Source organism: Narcine bancroftii, chromosome 1 (assembly GCF_036971445.1).
Source record: "Narcine bancroftii isolate sNarBan1 chromosome 1, sNarBan1.hap1, whole genome shotgun sequence".
In the NCBI taxonomy this organism is placed as follows: Eukaryota; Metazoa; Chordata; class Chondrichthyes; order Torpediniformes; family Narcinidae; genus Narcine; species Narcine bancroftii.
Genome location: NC_091469.1, coordinates 212377654 through 212383653, shown reverse-complemented (window position 1 = coordinate 212383653; position 6000 = coordinate 212377654).

Genomic DNA, 6000 nt, shown 5'->3' with positions numbered 1-6000 from the left:
AAGTCAGGATGCCCCTGCGCAGCAGAGGAGTGGGACCCTGCATCCCAAGATGGCAGCACCCGCAATCCCCAGGAGATGGCCATGTGGTTAGATGGTAGAGATTCTGAGTTACAGAGGGCTATGTCCAGCGTTTTGGCAACCTCGATGGCCTTTAGGTTGGTTCATTGAACTCCAGTAGCCGCTGTTGGATATAGTCTGGGTGGATGCCCGTTACGCAGATATCCTGGATAAGCACGTCCATTTGGATTTCTGTGGTTACATCTTTACAGCCGCAGGACCTTCCGAGTTCATGGAGGCCCAAATGTACTCTTTGAGGGGCTAACCGGGCTGTTGCATGTATGTAGCAAGGAGGTGTCTGGAGTAGACCGCGTTAGTCTTGGGTTTGTACCTGCTTTGGAGTTTACTCATGGCCTTGTCAAACCTCATGCAGTGTCTGATGAAGGTGTAGGCCTGATGGCTGACCTTTGATTGCAGCAAGCGTAGTTTGTCATTGTTGGTGCTCACGACTTGAGTGCTGGTGTGCAAGAAGTTGTTGAAGTAGATAAGCCAGAGCTTAAATTGGTCTGGGGTGTTGGGCATTTGCGTATCTACATCTAGTTTGGCTTTAGCAGCTTGTCCATTGCAAAAGTTTATGGTATTAAAATTGATGCACTATCAATAATGCCAAAAAATTGGAGTTGCTGGACAACAGGCTTTTAATCCCATAAGACTTGGACCATACTCCTATTCTGACCCAATCCCAGGACTCACACTGAGGGAAGGACGTCTTAACTGCCTTTATTAGGGGATTCCAGGGGCTGGAGTCACCGAGGGAAGGCAGGCCTGCCATACATATGAACCATACGTATACACAGTGCCAGTAACCAAGTAACAATATACAGTGGTGTATCACTACATACCTTCCCACCATTTTTGCTTCCTTGTCTGCACTTTTGGTTTTATTGCAGATTTGACTTCCCTTGTTAGCCATAGTTGTTTAATTTTTCCATTCTTCTTATTTGTAATCTACTTGTCCTGAACCTTTCTTATTTCTGACAGAAATTCCAGCCATTGCTACTCTGCTGTCCTCTCTGCTAAGGTTTCTTTCCAATCAATTTTTGCCAGTTCCTCTCTCATAGCTATGCTGATTCCTTTATTCCATTAGTCTACTGACACCTCTGATTTTAGTTTCTCCCTCTTAAATTGCAGGGCAAATTCTCATATTATGATCATTGCTGCCCAAAGATTCCCTTACCTTCAACTCCCTTAACAACTTTAATTTATTAGACAATATCAAATCCAGAATTGCTATTTCCCTGGTTGGCTCAGCCACAAAGCTGTTCTAAGAAGCAATCCTATCACTTCCTTCTCTTGGGATTCAGTAGCAGCCTGGTTTTCCCTTTGTAGCTTGCACACCAAATCCTGATGACTGTTTGCAGGCCTCCATACAACTCCCCTCGTGGTCTTTTTACTGTTAATTCTACCCATGGGGATTCCAGATCTTATATTCCAATGTCTCTTGTCTCCAAAGATTGAATTCCATTTTTAACTAGCAGAATGTCTCCATCCCCTCTGCCTATGTTCCTGTCCTTCTGATACACTGTGTATCCACAGATATTTAGTTTCCAGCTGTGGTCATCTTTTAGCCAGCACCAAGTGATGGCCACAATATCTGCCAACTTCAAGCTGCACGACTGGATCATCAACCATATTTATTATACAGAGGGGATTTAAATACAAGACTCTAAAGATACAACCTGGTGTTTTTGATTCATAGTTAATTCTGTGTCTATCCTTATAAGAAAAAACATTGTTTGTAGTGTTACCATAGTGACTATGATGTCATATGTCACAATATCCGTGTGAACGGAGAGCCTGCAGCTCATTCTTCGAAGAATCACGACAGAGATGTGAGCGAGAGATACTTTTTTAAAAATTCATCTATAAAAACTTAATTAAACTTATTTTGTCTTAATTATTTTTTCTTTTATCTGTTTAAAGCTGAATATCGTTATATCATTATACATTATATGCTTTGTTTATCCATTGTTATGAAAATCTCAATGCAAAGTTATGAAAAATGTTTATCCATTTTATCAATGAATTAAAGCTGCATCTACAAAGTTTGGTTATTAGATTAATTAGATAATAATTCAGAATATTGTCCTCACATTTCCTAGATGACATGTTTTTAAATTGGGAAATGCTAGAATTGGAGAGTGTCCTCTATAAAGACCTTCAGAGCTGTGTTCATCACTCTTTTCAGTTTTCTTTCCTAAGTACCGCAAGTTAAATACTTAATGTTACATTTGCACCTTTGCCCTATTGACTGCCTGTCCTTCCTCACAATCTCGCTACACACAGATACCTACTTGTGTATCTTCTGCCCTGTTCCCTGTCCTCTCATTCTGGTTCTTATTCCCCTGCCAAACTAGATTAAACCCTTCCCAACAGCTTGTCCGCCAGGATATTAGTCCTCCTCCCATTCAGGTGCAAGCCATCTTTTTGGTACAGATCATACTTTATCATGAAGAGATCCCAATGATCCATCAAATCTGAACCCCTTCCCCTCGAACCAACTGTTCAGCCATCTGCCATAACTTCCTATTCCGACCCTCACTGGCATGTGGAACAGGCAGTAATCCAGAGATTACCACCTTTGAGGTCCTGGTTTTTAGCTTCCTTCCTAACTCCCGATATTGCCTTCACAGGATTTCATTTTTTTTCCTGACTATGTGGACTATGACATTTGGCTGCTTACCCTTTCCTTTCAGAATGATTTGGACTTGATCTTAGATGTCCCTGACTCTGGCACCTGGGAGGCAGCATATCATCCAGGAGTTTTGATCCTGTTCACAAAATCTCTTATCTATTCCCCTAATGAATCTCCTCTCCTCCCATTTCCCTTCAACAATGAAGGGCCAGACTCTGTGCTAGATACCCGACTACTACAGCTTATCTCTCGTTCCTGTAGATTCCCCCTCCCCCCCGCTACAGAATCCAAAATATTGTGAGGGGAATAGTCACGGGGTGGGGGAGGGGTTGGGGGCTCTGCACTGACTCTCTATTCCCTTTCCTTCTCCTGAATCACCTAGTTTACCTGCCTCTTGCCTCTTGGGTGCAACGGTCTCCTTGTAAGCCTTTGTCACCCCATCAGGCTCCTGAATGATTCAGCTTCAGCTCCAGTCCCCAAAGAGGGAAATCAGTTATCTCATACCTGAGAACCTAAAGATGTTCAGTGTCACAGAGCATTAGCATGCATTTTTAAAGGGCAACAAATGGCCACTGGAGCCAATAATAACTTTTGAAGTTCTAGCTGAATTTGTGGACTGGGAAATGTCCATGAATGTAATTGATATGGATTTTCAAAGAGCAGATAGTAAAGTATGTCATGAAATAATATTAGCTAAAATTGAAGTTCATTGAATCGAAGGTGACACAAGAATTAGGCAGCATTATAAAATGTTTAGATGGAAGCCTTAAATTACTAAAAGATAGTCATAAATTGACCAAATAGATAAAGTCCTTTCTGAAAGTCCAAATGCTAAAAACAATGAGACTTCAGATGTTCCCCACATAGGTCATTAAAATTATATGAACTGCCACCAAGAACATTGTCATTTTTAAGACAGCAATATCGTGAGATAGAAATATCACCACTTTCCTTATGCCTGGCTCTACCACACCCATTCTGTTATTCAATGAAACCATGGCTGACCACTTACATCAGATTTACTACCCATCTATCCTCTTGACAGGCAAACAAAATCTTTTGACTTGGATGCCTGAGGCAGAAACAGCATTCCAGGAAGCTAAGGAGGTGCTAGACAAGGCAGCCATGTTAGACATCTACGCATGGATGCCCCATTGACACTGACATCAGACGTCTCCAACACAGCAGTAGGAGCAGACCTGGAACAGTGAGTCAACGGCCACTAGCAGCCATTCACCTTCTTCAGCCAGAATCTATGGCCCCCAGAATTTAAATACAGTGCCTTTGATCGGGAACTGTTGGCACTTTATCTGGCTATGATCTGGGCTATGATCATGATCTATGATATGGGCTATGATCTTTGCATCCTCCTTGGCCACAGGGGAGGTACTGGAGGACTGGAGAATGACAAATTTGGTCCACTCTTTAAAAAATAAAATGGGCAGAATTTTGGGGATTATAGATCGGTTGGTGTACAAACTATTAGCGAGGATTCTTAAGGACCGGATTCATGAGCATTTGGAGAAGTACAGTCTACTCAGGGATAGTCAGCATGATTTATGAGGGGATAGTCATGCCTCACAAGCCTAATCGAGTTCTTTGAAGTGTTTACAAAATAAATTGATGAAGATACAGTGGAAGATGTGATGTATATAGATTTTAGAAAGGCATTGGACAAGATGTCCCATGAGACACTTGTTGAGAAAGTCAGGAAGCATGGGATCCATGGACCCATTTTCCAAAAATTTTCTAAACTAGGGCAAGTCCAAAACATATGGATCAATGATTGTCTCAAAAATTTTAAATTTATTGATATTAGAATAAAAGCAAGATAGTTTAACTTTTGAAATATGTGCACTGAGCACCACTTTGAACTGCAACAAACAATGTCATGCACAGAAGGATGAATCACTACTCAGATTTAGAACAATTTCCCAGTCCTCATCTGAAAGAGACAAATCCAAGTCATGCTCCCAATCACCCTTCATCTTAACTAGCAAAACTACTCTCAAATCCATCACATTACTGTAAATAATTGATATTGAGCCCCCATGAGCAAATTGAAAGTCAAAAAATAGATCACGAATGTTTGTTTCAGAAATCCATGGAAAATCAGAGAGCTTAGATTGACCAAAATATTTGACATGTAGATTCCGTAAAAAAATAACTATTGTGCCATAAGTTTGATTGTCCCATGTACTTGGTCAAAAATTATTTTGCGCCACGCTGTTGGTACTACAGGCTGAGCTTTACCTGTGGAAACATTGCAGTGTAGTGTGGTTCTCTCTGAGCCCATTTTGATTTCTTGCAGCTGGAGTCTTGTGATTGTGGTCTTGGAAGCTTACACCTCCGCATCCATCTGCTGGGCCATGGCCAATGCTTTCAAGTCCAGGCCCCAAGAGGTGGAGTTGATCTCAGGCCTGGAGAGGGTGTCTGCAATGACCTTGTCTTTTCCCAACACATGTCGAATATCGGAGGTGAATTAAAAAAGGAAAGACGGATTTTGCTGTTGTCTCGCTGACCATGGGTCCAAGATTTTCAATGGGGCAAAAGTGAGGGGTTTGTGGTTGGTAAATGCAATGAACTACTGTCCCTCTAGGAAATTGTGAAAGTTTTTCATAGCCAGATAAAGTGCCAACAGTTCCTGATCAAAGACATTGTATTTAAATTCTGCGGGCCATAGATTCAGGCTGAAGAAGGTGAATGGCAGCTAGTGGCGGTTGATTCGCTGTTCCAGGTCTGCTCCTACTGCTGTGTTGGAGACGTCTGATGTCAGTGTCAATGGGGCATCCATGCGTAGATGTCTAACATGGCTGCCTTGTCTAGCACCTCCTTAGCTTCCTGGAATGCTGTTTCTGCCTCGGGCATCCAAGTCAAAAGATTTTGTTTGCCTGTCAAGAGATGGAAAAGTGGGCGTAATATCTTGGCAGCTGCGGGAATAAAAAGGTGGTAGAAGTTCACCAGGCACAAAAACTCTTGCAAACCTTTAATGGTGGAGGGCCTTGGGAAGTTCCAGATGGCAGCCACTTTAGTTGGCAATGGGGCTGCTTTGGCGGATGTGACTCTGTGCCCGAGAAAGTCAATATAGTCCTTACCGAATTCGCACCTTGCCGAGTTGACGGTTAAGACTGAGATCTTGGAGCTTCCTGAATAAGAATCTGAGGTGCTGGCCACTAAGCTATTGTCCAGATAGACAAAAATGAAGGGGAGGTCTCTGGAAACTGCATCCATTAGGCACTGGAAAGTTGTGCCACATTTTTCAAACTGAACGGCATCCTCAGGAATTCAAAAAGGCTGAATGGGGTTAC